Below are 19465 nucleotides of genomic sequence, written 5' to 3' on the forward strand. Positions count from 1 at the left end.
TTATACGGCGAGTATATAACAAACTCTGTATTTTGAGTGGAAATGTTAGGGGGTCGTCTTATACGCCCAGTCGTCTTATACGCCGGCAAATACGGTACATAAAAATAAGCACATAAAAAATAAGTTTCCAGGGTTACCTTTAATGTCATATTTAGTATCCTTTTCATACTCCAACTGGAAATCTGTATTTAAATAATGCTATCCAGAACCTGGTTCTTAAAGATCACCTAATTTAAGCCCTTCGATTTACAGATGAGGGGGGAAAAAATCCCAGGATACTAAATGTCTTGCACTAGACCACATAGTGTCAAGATCAGACTTGGGTATCTTGACTCTCACAACTCATAAATATTCTGTTCTGAATTACCCAGACTGTGAATTTTCTCCCCAATGTAATAAATGACTCTCTTTCTGAGAACCAAGGGGCTAGCTGGACAAGTCAATGAAAACTTGTTAGTATCATAATTGCTTCTAACGAGACCACGTAAGTCACACAGTCAAGCCTTGCCTTCTTCCCCAGGCACAAACCCCTTATAGCTTACATGAAAACTGGTTTATTTTTAACAGACCTGGTGTTCCTATGCTGAGCCTTTCTGTAATCAAAATTAGAGTGTTGAATTCAAGGAAATATTACGAAACTGAAACACCATTCAAGTTCTATTATTTTCAAATTGGATTTTGCCAAGAACAATATGCCAAGAAGGTGGTGATATCCATCTAAGGAGTAGTCTTCACGGCAGCGATCTTAATATCCCCTGACAAAGAACTGCTGGAAACTGGGTGATGGGTACACGAGGTTCATCATATTATTTGCTCTACTGTTGTATAAATGATTAAACATTTCTGTAGTATAAAGTTTAAAATGTACACAAACATGTATACAAGCACCTGGATACATCACTTTTACTTTTTTTAAAAGTAAAGTTCTTCTCCATGCTTGTCTTGCTGTTTTTTTTTAATGCTTTCACCCCATATTTATCTGCCTGAAGGGCTAAAACATGTTCAATCCATTTAAGCACATTTCTTTTCTTAAAAAGAACTTTCACTGGGAAAATATTCATTATTTATGAATCCACTATTCATGCTACATGGAAATAAATAGACATTGTGAAAGACCTCAGAAGTTAGCTGTAGCCAAGACTTGTAAGATTTAAGTCCTGTGTTTGTAAGTTTTACTGCTGCCTAAGATTCTCAAACACAGAGCAGAAAAGAACACTTTAGTAGATGTCACATCTTTTAACCACCACAATAATTTGCAAAAGTTCTCAATAGATTAAAATTGAACTCAGACTTGATTACATCATTTAAAAGGTTCTTTTCTGCAATCAAAGTTATCAGTCATTTCTATTTCAAATAATAAAGATGAACATGATTGAAACTACTCAAAGTAAAAAGTGTTTTCTTATATCCATAACTGATGAGATATAAAAGTGGTCATCGTGAGAAAATCGGAAGAGCTTCCCTTTAGAGAGTACAGTGGATAAAAGGTGGCCTTGTGGGTGGACTAACTGGGTGAAATCCTGGCTCTGCCACTTACCAGCTATGTGACCTTGGGCAAGTTCTTTAACCTCTCTGTGTCTCAGTTTCATCGTCTGCAAAATAGGGATAATAACAGTAACTACTGTTATTGAGTTAAATGAATTTATACACATAAAGCATGAAGAATCATGTCTGGCAAATATTAAGGATTAATGCTTGATGATCTTTTTATTATTCCCACACAATAAGTGAAAGTAAACAGGCCTCGTTATCTCTGCTTTTCTGGGGAAAAGTCACTGACAAACAAGGTCTTGTAAAGTCACCCAATCCCTGAACTGAGTAGGAATCTACATATTCTAGTGTGGGCAGCATCGAATGTTTCAGTGATGTGATAGCTATCGTTTGTGAACATAGAGAACAAATTTTAAATCCATATCTAAGTCATTAAGCCAACAGAAGAAAGGAAGTGAAAAGCAGTCCTACTGACAGCAATGGTATGACACCAAGTAGCTTCACTGCAGGATGACAGGCTAAATAAATAGGCACATGTACTTACCTCTCCATCCTCCCCAAATCCCAATGATATAACAGTAGAGATGTGTTCACAAGGGAATCACAGCACAACAGTAATGAGAAGAGCTGAGGGATATAGTCTACTTAAATGCTGGCCACTTTCTAGAAGATAGAGAGAAAGCAGCTAATTGTATGACAAGACAGACCAGAGCACAAGTAGACGCTGCCCAGAGCACGCAGAGTCAGAGGTGGGCAGAGAGGCAGAGCCCTTTTTTCCTGGAGGAGCTCAATAAATGCCCAGCTTTGAGTCAGCAGGTCCAGAAATCAGGAGTGGGAAATAGGTCTGTCTACCTGATCGCCATACTTCTCACTCCTGGTCAATGAATGAGCCAATTCCTATTAAGGCAAGGGGACTGTTGGAAGAACAGGAGCCTCTTACCAGTTACCTAGATAATCAGCCCAGTTGTTCATTGACAAAGATAGCCAGATAGTGAAAGAAAACAAAGAGGACAAAAAGGACAACTAAGATGAAAAGCAGATCAGACCCAAGAAGAAACATATTTTAGGTCCCAGAAAAACACCTGAAAAGAAATTCTAACTGATATCCTCAGAGAGATTTGAGAAGCAAGCAAAATCACAAAGGAAGCAAAAATCAAGAAAGAATTCTTAGAAATAAGAAAAATGATTGCCAAGATGAAAAACAAGGGGAGAAATATAATGGGAGTAGAGTAGGGTATAGGGGACACGGACACACGGACACACACACTTATATTTTTTTAAATACCGTATTTTGCCGTCTATAATGCACTTCTGTGTATAATGCGCACCCACGTTTTTGGCCCAAACTTTCAGGGAAAAATCTTTTGTTTTAATTTTTTAATTCAAATTTTTTTTTATATTTAGGTACTTGTTTTTTGTATTATAAAGAATTTTTATCATTTATATTTGAACATATTATGATACAAGATATTTTACGTAACACGTAATTACAAAACACAAGAACAGATAAAAGGTACAAGAAATTTTATGTACCGGTAACAAATTTACGATATTTACACAGCATAGAAGGACAAGAATTCTTTGTTGTTGCAAGTTCATCTAAGTTCAACAAAACCGATTATCATATTCCAAAGTGTTATTTTGTATATGGATAGCGTTACTGACTTTTAGAGTTAAACTTTTAACTCATAAGCAAAAATAAAAGAATTTAAAATATTTATATAGATACAGAATTAATACTACCTATATATAATGCGCACCCTTATTTTTCCCTCACAAATTTGGGCAAAACAGTGCACATTATACATGGCACAAAATACAGTAAACAATGGAAGAATAAACCAAAAACCAATAACAACGTTTACCTGAGGTACAGAGAACAACGGCAAGGAAGGAAGCCGTACTTCTCTCATCTAACTTGCTGGATAGTTGTATCTTTAGAACCATGTAAATATTTTATATAATCTTTTTAAAGTCAATAAAAAAGAAAACAATCCCTAAAAATAAAAAACAGACAAATGAACCTAAACTACTTATCAAAGTGGTGGCATAACAACACAAAGGTTTATTTCAAGTTAGAACAGTGTTTTGACTGTACCTCTCTGGTATTATTGTTAACAAAGGAGAAGAGACACAAGTATTAAATCAAATAAATAAAATCCTTGAATCCTTTGAGTTTAACATATCCATATGAAATCATGATTCATCTTTCTTTCCAAAAAGTACATATTTACTTTATGGAAAAGACCTAAAAGAATTCACAACCCAGTTACAATGAGTGCCCCTAATACTATATCCCACCAAAAAGAATCAGAGCTCTTTATAAAAATGCCTGATTCTAGATCTGGGGTCAGAAACAAAAAGATAAGCCCCGGAATTCTCATCAGGCCAGAAAGCAGGGAACCCATCTAATATTCTACATGGCTCAAATCTAAAGGACCCAGAGTCAACTTGAAGAATAAGCTCTATTAATGTCCAATACTGAGATAAGTTAAGCATCCAAAAGAATAACTCTTTTAGAGTAAAATTAAATATATAAAAATGAATGAGTTTGGGCTTGGCAATGGTTTCTTGGATATGATACCAAAAACATAGGCAACAAAAGAAAAAACAGGCAAATCAGACTTCAAAATTAAAACTTTTGTGCATCAAAGGACACTATCAATAGACTGAAAAGGCAATCTATAGAATGGGAGAAAATATTTGTAAATCATATGTCTGAAAAGGAATTAGTATCCAGAATACATAAAGAACTTCTACAACTCAAAAACAAAAAAACAAACAGTCTAACTGTAAAACGGACAAAAGACTTAAATAGTAGTTTGTCCAAAGAAATAGACAAATGGCCAATAAGCACATGAAAAGATTCTCAACATCATTAATTATTAGAGAATGCAACACAAAACCACAATGAGATACCACTTCATATCCATTAGAATGGCTATTATGAAAAGAGAAAAAAAAAACCACAGAAAATAACATGATGGCAAGGATGTGAAGAAATTGGAACCCTGTGCATTGCTGGTGGGAATGTAAAATGGTGTAGCTGCTGTGGAAAAGTTTGGTAGCGCCTCAAAAAATAAAACAGATAATTAACATATGATCCCACAATTACACTCCTGGGTATATACACGCAAGCACTGAAAGCAGGATCTTGAACAGTTATTTGTACACCCATGTTCACAGCAGCATTATTCATAATAGCCAAAAGGTGGAAACAAGCCAAATGTCCATCGACGAATGAACAAAATGTGGTATAACCATACAATGGACTATTATTATTCAGCTTAAAAAGGAAGGAAATTCTGATACATGCTTCCCTATGGATCATCTATGTGACAAACTACCTCTCTATTTGTCAGGCCATTGTTCTGCAGAAACCTGGCAGTGGCTGCAGTATCTGTGGCCTTAGGATAGGTGCTGGGGGAAGAAAGCAGAGATCAGGGTCTCTACTTCCAAAGTCACAGCTAGGTAACAGGGTCACGAAGCACCCTGTTTCTCAAGCTCAGACTGGATACAGGTGGAGAGTGCTGGCTCTTTCTCTGGGGAGCCTGTCCTTTATCTTTTACATGTTTTACCACACACACACTTTCCGCTCATTTCTCTAGTCAAATGTGTCCATCTGTTCTTTCACAGTTTCAGGTTTCAGGTTTTACAACTAAACTAAATTTACCCTGTCAAAACTGATGATCAAATATAGATGAACCCTTTGAAGAAGAGAATACAAATGATAAATAAGCACATGAGAAGATGCTCAATATCATTAGTTATCAGGGAAATGCAAACCAAAACACAAGGTATCACTTCACAACCAACAACCAGTAGGATGGCTATAATCAACAAGACAGACAATGAAAAATGTTGGTGAAGATGTGGAGAAACTGGAATCCTCATAGACTGCCCTTGGGGATGTAAAATGGTGTGAATACTTTGGAAAACAGTCTGGCAGTATCTTAAAAAGTTAAGCTTAGAATTACCAAGTATTCAAGTAATCCCACAACTATGTATATACCCAAGAGAAATAAAAAACATGTCTCCACAAAAACTTGTATATGAAAGTTCAGAGCAGTATGATTCATAATAGTAAAAGAGAGGAAACCCAAATGTCTATCAACTAATAAATGGATAAACAAAATGTAGTATAGGCAAATAATGGAATATTATTATTCAGGCATAAAAAGGAATGAAGTGCTGATACATGCTATGATATAAACTGAGGCTTGAAAACATTATGCTAAGTGAATGAAGCCAGACACAAAAGGCAATATATTGTATGATTCCGTTAATATGAAATGCCCAGAATAGGCAAATCTTTTGAAACAGAAAGTAGATGAATGGTTGTCTAGGGCTGGGGTAGATGGGAAGAATGAGGAATGACTGATAATGGATACTTTTTTTTTTTTTTTAGAGTAATGAAATATTCTAAAATTAGTTGTGATAGTAGTTGCATAACTCTGTGGCTATACTAAAAATCATTAAATTACACATTTTGAAGGGTGAATTATATGGTATGTGAGTTATATTTTAATAAAGCTGCTATTTTTAAAAAGATGAACCAGTTCACAAACAATTCCCTCTTGAGAAAAAAATACAGAAAATTCTTTCCTCTCCAGTCCACAATAATGTAAATTTAAGTATATACCTTTGATAATGTGGAGACACTACAGGAAATTCTTTAGGGACATGAGTGAAGTTACTGTTTATGAAGTTCAAAGCCCAACCATTCCCATGGCTTTTTTTTCTTGTCAGTTCAGAATGACACAAGCCATATTTAGAAATGCACTCCAGAAAAATGCTTTGAAGAATTTTATTCTCAACATTCATGAATTAAAAATATCTATCCAGGCAAGAAAAAATGCCCAAAAGATTCAGTTCTTCTCTCTCATGATTCTCCGTTTTTGGCTCCCCTTCTATGTCACCACATTAAAAAGAGGGCTGTGAAAAGATGGTAGTTCTCCTAGCTCTCGTCCTTCCCACCGGCTTTCCTTAGTCGCCTCTATGAAGCACCTCCCTCCTTGACAGACCTGAATTACTGTGTGACTCCTCAGAGCTCTATGCTGTGCCCTGTTTCTAAGATCAACATATTCTCTCTGGGGAGGATCCCCACATGCATCTCTCTAACCCAGATCTTTCTTCTGTGCTCCAGATCCCAAGTATTCAACTGCCTACTGGACAGGTCTCCAAGTCAAATGTCCAAAACCAACTCTCCCAGTCTTTCAGTGTTCCTTCCCTGTCTTGAGGAATGGTATCGCCATTTGCGTACTTGAACAAACCAGGAACCTGGGAGTTATCCTCCACTCTTCACTCTCCTTTACTTCCAGTCAATCATTTAGTCATCTGTTTCCTGCCTTCCTAATACCTCTCAGGTCTTTTCCCTTCCCTCTATCTTCATTGCTGATCCAAAGTTCAGACCAGCATTACCTCTTGCCTGAATTATAGAGAGCCTCGTAAGTGACCTTCGAAATGCCTGGAATGCTCCCCTCTGGCTGCTGTGTGATTGTTATAGAGCCAATTTAATCATGCCACAACCCTGCTTAAAAATCCATTATGGCTCTCCACTACCATTCCCAACTTTCTTACCCACCCATCCACCCACCCAGTCCCACCATCTCTGCCCAACACTGCCCACTTCTTGTTTGTACCATCTTCCCTCTCACTATCTACAGATTCAGTTCCTTTTACCTGGCAAGCTCTCCTGGCTTACTCTCACTCCTCCTGAATGTCTAACTTAGACATCATCTCCTCTGGCAAGCCACCTTGATAAGACTGAGCTAGGAGGGCCTCTGCGTGCTACCATAACACCTCGGTGTTGGCCCTGTCTTAGCATTACCTTGCTGTATGGTAATGTATCACAGCGGACAGTTTCCTTTGTGTTTTTCTCAGCCATCTCCAACCCCCAAGACCACTAAGCTCATTCAAGATATTTGAGAGGACTATGTACATTGTAAACACTGAACAGATATTTGTTGAATAACTAGCGCATTCTTAGTGTTATTTAACGGTTATTTCTATACAGCATTCATACAGTCAGCCTTGCCATATTCACAGAGGCAGTAGTTAAGTGCTAGAAATAAGGTTCTGCTTTAAAAAAAAAAAAAAAAGACTACTGATGGCATACCATGTTCATACAAGTCCTTCTCAACGAAACAGACCATTCATTAAATGCCTACAAGGTATTAACCTTGTATTACAGCATTATACCTGAAGCTTTAGGTACATAATCTCATTTAATGCTCACTAGAACTATAAAATAAAAACAGCTGACATTAACTTCAAGGGTGCTAAGTGCCAGGCACTGTGCTATGCACTTTATATTTGTTACCTAATTTAATGCTCATAAATGACCCTGTGAGTTAGGTGAGGCATCTAAAGAGGTTAAGTGAGTTCTTCAAGTTCTTGCCACATGGATATGGTCGTAGTCACCAACAGAGTTGGATCTGGGGCCTGGTAGTCTGCCACCAGAGGCTGAGCTCTCCATCACTGTACTGTTCCACCTCTATCAAATACCTAGCCCATGACATTGTTTCTCATTCTTAGATTATTTAAAGCTGTAGTCTTCTTGGGATTAACAGGAAGTTGAGCTGGAATAATGAAAAGTGATTTCTCTTTAGGGGCTCATATTCATTCCATTGCTGATTATGCCCAAATTCAACTAACTCTCCAATCCAGACTAGACTCCCAAGACTAGACTCATGAGACATCTCCTCAGGTCCTTCGAATTTACTGAGTCATCTGTGTGTCCTCTGTATTTACTGCCTTGGTTAAAGGTACAACTCACCCTGAGCCTAAACCCAAGGCATTATCCCTGTCCCTGTTCCCTTACCTTTCTACCCCTTACATTCAATCCTACCAGTCTTGTTCACAATTAATGGTTCAATCGCATTCATCTGTTCTACAGCAACTGCTCCATAAATGTTGATTACTGGTACTGGTGCATCCTAAATGCCTCTCATTCTCTCTTTTATACCAGCACTGTTCAGCTTCCAAAGAACTAGCATTCTGAGGCAAGCATTTAAGGCTGAGAGAGAATGCCTTCTATGAGGACCAGAAGCCAGGCTGCCAGATGCTCAGGGCACCAGATCTTTCAGCGAAAGCACACAGAAGGTATACCACAATGCTGGCTGATAGACAAGGGCAAAATCTAAGTAGCACACTAACAATGAATGAGAATGTCAGATACTGGAATAGAAACTAACAAACTCCAATCCCAAGGAACCAAATATTCTATTTTATTCCATTTCACAAAATTAGGAAGTCAGTATTCAATCCTTTAACACAGTGGTTCTCAACAAGTGGAGGTGATCATATACATACACACACACACACACACACACACACACCTGCCCAGGGGACATTTTGGAAACGTTTTTTGGTTGTCAACTGAGGGAGTGCTAGTGGGTTAAGGCCAGAAATGTTGCTAAATATCCTACAATGCACAGTGTAGCCCCAGTCCTTGTCCACCTAAAGACAAAGAATTATCCACCCAAAAGGTCAGCAATGCCCCTCTATTTTTTTTTTTTTAAAGATTTTTATTAGGGAATTGGGGGATGGGAACAGCGCTGGGGAGTTGGGGGAAGGGGAACATACAGTAGCTGTCCTTTTGTTCTTCAGTCTAGTTGTGGAGGACGTTGCTTCACTGGCCCAAGTTGGCACCATCATTGCGCTCTTCCCGGGCGAGGCAGATCAGTCACCGGCTTCTGGATGGCCGCTCATGCTGGCTGCTGGCTACACACGGTAGCCCATGGCAACCCGCTGCAGCAGGGGCTGCAGTCTACGCGGTTGCCGGCGACTCAGGGCTGCCCAGCTCCAGGTTGAGCTGTTGTTCAGCATCTTAGCTGTAGAGCAGTGTCACTGGCCTTCATATGTGGGATCCGAACCGGGGCCCTCTGGCGTCCCAAGCCAGCTCTTAACCAACGCGCCACTCGGCCGGCCCAGCAATGGCCCTCTACTGAGCAACTCTGCTAATCAAATGCTTTGAGCTCCTCCTATATTCAAGTTACCTAATGTATAAAAAGTTACTTCTTTCTGAGACGATGATACAAATTTCCCCATGCATTAAGCTACAACAGGTCCACAGGACAGTAAGAAGTATCACTGGAAAAGAGGTAGGTAAACCCTAACTAAGTAAGTGGTTTAGAAAACAAATGCCATGAGTGTAAAGGAAGGAGAGCACCACAGACAGAGGCTTAGGTCCTGTCAGATCTCAAGAGAGCATCTATCTGGGGCTCCTCAGTTCACTCCAAGCCTGCCAGTCAAGGCCCCCACAAAGTAACCAGAATCCACCTTTCCAGCCTTAATTGTAAGAGGTCCCTTAAACGAACCCTTTGCTCTTGCCACACTATTCACCCATGTCAGCATCTGCAGCTGGTCCACAGGGCCACTATGTCCTACCCATACTGTTAACCTCACTTCACAAAAGCTCTTTCCTCCAGCTGAGCAGCACCTGTTCTGCCACCCCACCAAAAAAAGGCTGAGCAACAAACACACATTGTCATTTCAACCCAGTGGTGTTCCTATGATTCCTACAGGAAGCAGGTAGTGAAAAGACAAAGGTAGAAAATGCTTTAAATGGCCCAGGCCCTAAGGCCTTGTCCTCTCCCACCTAAAATCAGCGCTCAACAGCAGCCAGCCAGGAGCTGCCTCATTTCCTGTAGTTGCTTGGTAAAAATAGGAAGTGGGGGAGGAAGTTCACAAAGCAGAAACAAAAGTAATCACTGCCCAGCTTCCTGAACACAAATCACTGAGCAGGGAAGGTATCATTAAAACATGAAAACGGAAAGGCAGGCATGGAGAGCCAAGGCCAGAGGAAAGGAAGTGACACTTCTGGGTCCACTAAGTCCAGACTACACCCAAAGAAAAATAAGTGCAAAACTGTACACTAGTCTATTATACAGAAAAGGTTTCCAAGGAATTAATATCGAAGCATGTTAAAGAATCATGCGAAAACTACTGAAACATTAAAGTCCTATCAGAGTAAAATATGTCAATGAAAACAATTTAAGGAGGCTAAGATTAAACTATTTTTTCCCCCTTCTAGTTAGGAAGTGGCTACTAAAACTGCTCGTTAAAATAAAACAAAAAGTTACTAAATAACTGATTGGTTGACAAAATCTGAAGCCTAAATTATTCTATATTGAGTTATGGAAACTCAAGTAGCTAGAAAAACCCCTACTAATAAAAATTCTAATCATAGAATTCTAAATAATTCTAATCATAGCTTGATAGTTCAAATAAAGATGCTTCTACACCCGTCCACTACCAACAGGGGTCAATCCTGTGGGTTGTGCCTGAATGCTCGAGGCACCCAAAATGCAGAGGCTAACAGTGTATGCTGTCAAGGAGCTTCTTAGTCTGCCTCCACATGGTGACACCTGACTTGGTCTTTTGTGTTGACACTTGCTCTTTAACAATTTATCCCCACAAAATATGACATTCCTCTGCAAAACAAAGCAAGTGATCATTAGCGGATCTGAAGAGCTTTTACATTTGGTAATCTACAAACAATTGATAATTCCATTTAAGCAGAAGAAAAAAATTTTCTAACCACAAAGTCAAAAGAATTGAAATTTAGTTTCAAAATAACACAAGTTTAAAAAAAATAGATCAAATATGTTAAACAGTCATATAGATGAAGGGCAGGTTTAATTTTGTTTAAATTGAGGGTATTTTGGATGGAAGAAAAAAGGAAAATCAAAGGCTAGTTTATTTTTTTGAATAGTCACTACATAAATAAAAAGTAAATGAAATGGAAAGTAATCACCATATATTCAATTTCATATAAAGAAAAATGGTGAAAATTTAACGGAAAAATATCCATTATAATTTAGTCCTGCTGAGGACAGACCTAGTTATCTGTTTAATTTCCTGGTACTAAATCAACTTACTGTATTCCAAGACTCGTGTTTAGTCTTTTCTTATGAAGTCAAAAGATTGCCTCTCAAAGCCTACTGCCATTAAAACAAGTATTAGAACTTCTGAAATATTGTTATTAGAGGAACACTCTGAGTCCAAAAATTTCTTTGTTAAACAGAAATTTTCAAAAGAAGGAAAAAAGGGGGAGGGAGGTGACAATGCCTTGCCAAAAAAAGGTTTACCTATTAACAACTACCACACATCACCAAAGGGTGACCAAAGTCGGCTCTTAAACTCCTTTAAAAATTTGCTCAGGTAAAATGAAGTTTTTATCTATAAACTAAAATGGCTTTGGACCATTAAAATTTTTCACATCAAACAAACCCAAGCACTATGAAAACATTCCCAACAACAAACTGTGCTGCTTGATGGAAATTCAAGTGTAAATCAAGGAGTGAGAATAACTAAAGTAAATCATTTTTAAAAACCATAAAGCATTGATGTAATTTTTCAAACACAACTGGTTAAAAAAAATTCCAAAATTTCTATATATTAAAAACCTGCAGTTCATTTTTGTTACAATGTGTTACAGCATGAAAAAGCCTTTACCCACTCAGCTGTGTTTAAGCCGAGTTTTAGCCTAGTTATCCAAAATTTCCAAATTTGTAAAAAAAAAAAAAAGGAATAAAAAAATTTTAAAAAGCTGAACTAGTGAAAGCTAATATATCCATTAGAAAGTTACTTAAGACAACTTAAAATTCTACAGTGCTACTTACTAACAGTTTGCACTGTGGAATCTACCCCAAATTAATCTCAAATGGGAAAAAACAAGTATTTATCAAGAAGCTTATATACAAATGGGTAAATCAAACTGTAATTTGAAAATTATTTCTCTTACTACAGAGGAAAATTATATAAATATTAGATAAATACACTTTAGATCCAGGACCATTTCTGAAAATTTAAGGAACTCATGAAAAATTTTATCAATGGATAATTGTAGCAGCTCCCTCCTCCAGGCTGGGAACTCTGACTCCAATTTTTTACACCCAGTAAGCCTTCCTATCTCTGAAAAATAATGGCAAATCAGAGTCACAGCTACGGAGCCCATTCTTCCCCCTAAACCTTCCTGCAAGTCAAATATTTAGCAATGAGGAAGGATAATCAAGGAGCCTCCTCCCCATCACTCCCACAGGCAGGGCAGACAGCTCTAGGGAGCAGGCCTGCAGTGGCTCACCTGACTGGCTTCCAGGCTCTGCCACTTATCTAGGCCATGAGCCTTCACATATTCAAGCATTTACTGAGGCCCTACTATGTGCATGGCACTGCTTCAGGTACTGGGGATGCAGTGGTGAATGAGACAGAAACAATTCCTGTTCTTAAGAAGCTTACTTACAGCCTAAATGGAAAAAAAAAAGGAGAAAATGCTCATGCTCTTATCTTGTAGGTAAGATGCTTTGATACAAAGAGATTTCATGGAAACAGCACTGCCAAAGTGCAGTAGTTCCGGGTATGGGTTTGAGAGTCAGAATGACCTAGATATGAATTCCTGCTCTGAGTAATTATCAGTTGAATGGATGGCACTTACTAACTTTACGAACTTAGGCAAGTTACTTAAACTCTTGTGCCTCAATGTCTTCAGTGATGAGGATTAAATCCATTAAGGACAGCACTTAGCATATCCTGAGTTTCACTCAGTAAATGGAGACTGCTGCTCTGAAAGAGGCTGGGGACTAGTAGGAGGGCAGCATTTTATCGTCTATTGGAATTCTTTATTCTGATCTACAATTAGTAAAAACACCAACTTTTTCGCCCCCAAATACTGCATAGTTACAACAACTTCAAAAACTGTACTTACCTTCCTGTAGCTCTGGCCTTAACTCCCGAAGTCCTGGAAACAAACTAAAGGGAGTGTTGCCCGGTGTCCTCCAGAAGGAAGGAGGTCCCGGCTCCTCCCATTTCCCTGCCCACTACTCCCTCCTCCTTCAGCCCCAGGCTAGGACGTGAACACTGCGGAGGAAGGGATCACCTCGAATTACAAAATTACTTAAGCACAAGGATGTGGCACATCTCCTACCTGCAGACCCAAGGGCACGACAGGTCCTCATGAACCGGTAAGGACGACTCTCGCCTCTTCCTGCCTAGGTTACCACAGCCTGTGGCAAGTACTCAAGTTTGGAAGGCAAGCAAGCTTTCCTCTGCCTGTGTTCTCAGGTACACACATCCATCTCTGGGACCCGGGAGTGGGGTTAGGGAAGGTATTCCCAAGTCCCCAGTCATAATTACCATCTCACTAGCACCTAATCGTCAAATTATTTTTAATATGAAAATTATTTTTTTAAGGTAACATTTATCTCCAATCTACACTCTGCAACTACCAATCTGAAAAAGCACATATCTGACAGTTGGCCCAGACACAAAGAACATAGTCCAAATGGTTAAAAAAAAAAAATCTAGAAATTAATCCTAGAAACAGACTCAGTAAATATGGAGGCTTGCATCCAGGGAGCTCACTAGCAGCACTGTCATAAGCATCAACCTGGAAGGAACCCACACGACCTGCATTAAAAGGGGGTCATCAAATAAATTACACAGACACCTCACCATTTAAAAGATCAAGGTACAGCTACCACATTTCATCAAGCCCAAGATGTCACTGTTTATAAATCATACCATTATTTTATTTAGGCTAAGGAAAACTCTGCCATACAACGATGACCTGCCATCACACAACACATCCCAATTCCAGTTTCCCTCAAGGCTCTTTCCTGTCTCATTCCTCTACCTCAGTCCATCTGGAACACATACCACCTTTGGAACAAGTCCCTTTGTGTCCTTTCCTCTTTCGCTTTTTCTAGAAGTTACCCTTATTTAAGATTCATTGTTTCCATGAAATCATTGTGGGCCTCTTCAGTTCCCATGGAGCCTTTCTGGAGTTCCAGCAGCCACCATTGCCATTGCCCATCTGAGTTAGCCTTGCATGCTTTCCCCTTTCCAAATGAATTGTAAGTACACAGAGACAGAGCCTGGACACATCTTCACATTCCCTGTAGTACACAATACAGGGCTATACCACCACCACCGCCAAAAACCCACACCTGTCAGTAACTGTTCTAAAGACTTCACAAATATTAACTCATTTAAGCATCACTATAACACCAGGAGGTAGGTATTATTACCTTCCCATTTTCAGATTGGGTCAAATGAGGTCAAGAAAGGTTGTAAGACTTAGAGGTTAGTGATTAGTAAATGGCAGAGACAGGACTCGAACCCACGCAATCTGGATAGAGTCCTGCTCTTAACCTCTATGCTATATTCTCTCTCTCAATGACCGCTATCTACACAAAAAACATTTTAAATTTTATTTATTTTTTTATTGGAGAACAGTGTGTTTTTCCAGGACCCATCAGCTCCAAGTCAAGCAGCTGTTTCACTCTAGCTGTGGAGGGTGCATCTCAGCGGCCCATGTGGGAATCGAACTAGCAACCTTGGTGTTGTGAACACTGCACTCTAATCAACCAAGCTAACCGGCCGCCCCTAAATTTTATTTCTTAATTGAAATATAATATACCTACACAGTGAAAAAGTTTATACTGTACAAAAGAGTATGCAAGAAAAGCTAGGTAAGTCGAACAGCCTCGATTTCTGGTGACTCATCCAGAAGGCAACCAGTGTTTCTTTTCCATTATTCCAGAAATTTGTTTCTGCACTTAGAAACTTGTTTCAGGTGTGCCCTCCCCCCCTCCCCCCACCCCCACAAACACACACAAATGGGCACATACGTTGTTCTGCATCTTGCCTTTTTCACTGAATGATATTATTTCTCTGAGCTTGATGCATATCTGCACTTATACTGTTTTGATTTTAAGATACACATAGTCACACTTTAACCCAAGATGGTTTCATGAAGTCAGAGGATCTTGATATGCATGGGCTTCCTTAGGAAACAGGAGTCACCAAAGATATCAAGGGTTAGCCTTACAGAAATGTGTAAGGCTGAATCAAGAGACACCTACTGAGTGACAGTCAACATGTCACTTCTATAAGACTAAGTATCTACATTATAGAGTTGTTGTGAGTACTAAACAAGGTAATGTACACTAAGCACTTAACACCAAGCCTGACTAGCACAGTGAGTCTAAGGCAGCGGTTCTCAACCTGTGGGTCGCGACCCTTTGGGGGTCGAACGACCCTTTCACAGGGGTCGCCTAAGACAATCGGAAAACGAAAAGATATTTACATTATGATTCATAACAGTAGCAAAATTACAGTTATAGAGTAGCAATGAAAATAATTTTATGGTTGGGGGTCACCACAACATGAGGAACTGTATTAAGGGGTCATGGCATTAGGAAGGTTGAGAACCGCTGGTCTAAGGGATTAACATTGTACTTGCTGCACTGTTAGTACCCAATATATTAGATATTATTTCCTCAAGAGCTGGTCTCACTTTCCTCTCCAATCTCATTCTACTTGTCTATAGATACCTGTCCACTCTTCACCTTAAATCTCCTGCAGCTCACAGACCTCGGGCTTGCTTACCTCTACACCTTTGTACCTGTGATCACCTTGCCTAAGTCTTCTCCCCTTACTGTGGTGCTGGACTCATTTTTTCCCATAGTACTCAGCTCAAGCACAGCCTTCTCCAGGAAGTCTTCCCTGACAACTGCAGCTGGAGTCTCTGGACAAGCAGTTTGGGAAGAGCCTATCTGTCATGACTTCCACATTCTGGAGCTCAGCTTTGTCAGAGCACCGAGGAGCAAGCAGGTTCTGGGGAACTGATTCAGGCTATCTAAGTTCAAAGATGACTGGTGTATTAACCAGAAGGGCAGTTACTAAGTTTATAAATACTGGCAAGAGATAATACTTACTGAGCAATTAGCAGGTGCCAGGCAGCAAAGAGGAAGGTGCTATTATCCCCATCCTACAGATAGGAAAACAGAGAGATCAGCCAGCATCCCAAGACCAGGATCTGACCCAAGCAGTCTGGATGCAGAGCTCTCAACCACTCACATTCTCTCCTTGGCAGGGAATCTTCGTGTGAACCCGTGTTATAATCAGAGGGTACTAAGAGCATGGAAGCAGAGTAGGGGAATGTTTCTCCCGGCTAAAGGCATCAACAGGGATGTACCCATCTGACTGGTAGTGCAGAGACTCAGTGAGGAACTGCACATAGTTCCTCTGCTTAAAGCCACCATCCCAATTTCCATAGACACAAACCAACCCTCTCCTTCTAGAAATGTAGTCTTTCTTCTGAAGATACAAAATTAAGTTTAAGCATTCAGGCTACAAACACATTCCAATTATGCCTTCCTGGGGTTATAACTGGGTCATTTTGGTTGAACTTAAAGTTTTCCCTGAAATTCTCCAACTACATTTACAAATGTCTCTTGGCTTGTATCTTTTCTATAGATAGCTGATTTGTGTAACATTTATTCTGATTCATGCTCAGATGATCACTGATTCATTCAACAAAAACTTAATTGTTCCCAGAACATGTGTTCCAGGCCCTGAAGAAGGACAGGCCACCTTGGGAAGCAATGAGGGGCTCCAACACCTGGAGAAAGTATGGCCTCAGGAACATGTCCAGGGGTCAGTTAGAGGGAGATAAAGTAATTACTTGCAGCAAAGTCTGAGTTGGGGTCACTGAGTGGAGAGAGGGTGAGGGAGTGAAGTGCATCTCTAACTTAAAGTCACATACTGAATGAGTGAGGAGGAGTGTGTATTTGGGGAAAGGGGTAAAGGCATGAAGCCAGGTTTTAGAAAATGCTCCCAGGGAGATGTGGGAAGAAGAGGAGCAACAAAGACAAGTGAAAAAAACACAAGTCACAAAGAAAATGACCACAACAGCTCCAAGTCAAGAAGACCAACCAAGAGGACATTCACAATGGCAAGAAAGGTAGCTCACCATGCCAAATATTTATATGGTCAAGGTCAAGGGCAATGAGTAAGCAGCAGCCTCTGCATCTATCAATTAGGGGACCCTCAAGAGGACAGTTTCGGTAGAGATGGAGACATCTGAAGCACAACCCCTGACACATTCGGGTTCTCAGAACTTATCTAAGAGAAAATGGCATCCTGCTTTTTCTGCAACACCGAAATAAAGCAATTCCTTATTTAAGCCAACATTTTTTGTCTACCTAGAAATGTCATCACTTTCCACTAAGGACAAAGTCACAGGAGGGAAAGGGAGAAAGTGGACACCCAACCCATGCCTACTAACTCTCAGATACAATTATTTTCCTACAGACTTGGAAGACCCACTTGACATAAAGCTTCTGGTGTATTAGACTTCAGGTTTTCAACAGAAGAAACACCTAGTAAAATTTTCAGCAGAATCATGTGCAACTTGTTTAAAAATTTTTAAAGAGGATGCTTAAAACATGCTGTCTTCCAAAAATCCAGAGATAATTTTAGATTGAAAAATCTAGGCTTGCCAAGGGAATCTGAGAACTTTTCTATCTTGGTCTCCAATGCTAACCTACGTATTGGTGTGCAAAAATAGAGGAAGATTAGAATCTCAAATGCCAGACTGAAAAGTTGCCACAACAAACCTCAACTCTTCATATGGTTTGTTATCTTGTCAGAAAGAAAGCAAATGAAACAGCAACAAACTACACTTTTTACTTTAAAAGATAAAAGAAAAAAAAAACCCTCAAACATTAAGTATTTCCTGGACTTGTAAAGGAAAATGACTTTTAAAAAATAGAGTGAATTTAAAAACAGCACTCACAAAATCTAAGTATCAAATTTGTAAGTAGCTCTTTACGAACACATACTTAAAACTTCAGGTCTAAAATATGATAAAATGGCAGTTATACTTCAATAAAATTGGGACAACTAACCCATTAGGAAAATATTTCATACCTTAAATCAAAATCAAATTTTAAGTAAATTAAATAGCTTACTTAAATTAAATTTTAAGTAAAACAAAAAGTGAAATGAGAAGCAAACATGGATGGAATATTTTATAACAAACGGATGGAGAATTTATGTCAACAGTGGAAAAAAAATACTGTCTTTTTAAAATGAATGCTACCTTTTCTCTCATTTGTAAATGTATCCTAAAACAACAATCAGACAAATCCTTTTGCAGAATTGTTTTATCTTGTGACGAACTGGAAACAATCTAACTGTTCAGCAGTAGGGCTTGATTAAATTATGATATACAATGATATACTATGAAGCCCATTGAAGTGGTAATACATATCTATATTTATTGGTATCACCAAAACGTTAAGTAATGTTTGTCACTTAGTGGTAGGGTGGCGGATGACTGTCATTTTAAAAAGTAGTGTCACAATACTTTTTCTGTTGTCTTGAATGTGAGGAGAGGAGAATGAATAGGTTTTTATAATAAGGATGAGGGGCGGGAACAAGCTATTTTCAAATCGCCCCCCCCACCCAAGCTGAGTGTTTATCTGGCAAATTTTGTAAGGAGTATAAACAAAATTCTTATCATGCCAAGCAGGCATGCTTCTTTCCTCGCCGGGAACTGAGCAGGAAGACACACCCCTGACCCTGCGCTCGCAGCACGCGCGTGGGTCCTTCATCCTTCTCAGGCTGGGCCCTCCCGGGGTCTCCGCGGAACCGCTCCCGGCCCGGCTGAGCCAACTGGCTCAGCCCAGCCGGAAAACTGTGTTCTTCGGCGGCCGGGTACCGCGGGGGAAGGTGCGCGCAGCCCGCCGGGCAGCCGCAGGGCGGCGTGAGGGCCACGTCCCCAGCCAGTCCCAGCGGACCCCGGCCTCCCACAGGCCGCCGTCCCTCCACCGACTGCTCTGCGGGCTTCCGGGAACGGGTCTCGGCACCGGCCCGAGGGAGCGCCTTGCCCCCAACCCACCCCCGCCAGCGTCCTCGGGGTCCCCCGCCGCGCCCCCCGGTCCCGGGCACGAGCCAGGAGGCCCCTCCGGGCTTCCGTCCGGCCGGCCAGTGCCCCCACCACCCGGCGTCCTCCACAGCCGACGGGCAAGGGGCGGGAGACTACGGCCCCGCGCCCTACGGCCCCGAGCGGACCGGCGCCCCGCGAACTCGTTCAGTGGCCAACCCCGGCTGCGACCCACCGGCCACCGGCCACCCCCAACCCCAACCCCAACCCCGCCCGCCTGCGCCAGGCAGCGCCCGC

General features: G+C 40.4%; 1 protein-coding gene across 5 annotated transcripts in view; it reads right to left on the minus strand.

The window, feature by feature from the left end:
* The window catches only part of GARRE1 (granule associated Rac and RHOG effector 1), a 77490-nt gene that overhangs the window by 57951 nt on the left and 74 nt on the right, over positions 1–19465 (minus strand). The window contains exon 2 of one of the 5 annotated variants that reach the window (XM_019654516.1): positions 16215–16267. The exons of 1 other annotated variant lie outside the window; for it this stretch is intronic. The gene's annotated coding sequence lies outside the window, so the exon portion shown is untranslated. Of the gene's footprint in view, positions 1–1537; positions 1589–13201; positions 13293–16214; positions 16268–19465 lie in introns of those variants that run through there. 3 more of the 5 variants (XM_019654515.1, XM_019654520.1, XM_019654519.1) reach the window with 3 other exon arrangements.

Source organism: Hipposideros armiger, unplaced genomic scaffold (genome assembly GCF_001890085.2).
Source record: "Hipposideros armiger isolate ML-2016 unplaced genomic scaffold, ASM189008v1 scaffold_224, whole genome shotgun sequence".
Classification (NCBI taxonomy): Eukaryota; Metazoa; Chordata; class Mammalia; order Chiroptera; family Hipposideridae; genus Hipposideros; species Hipposideros armiger.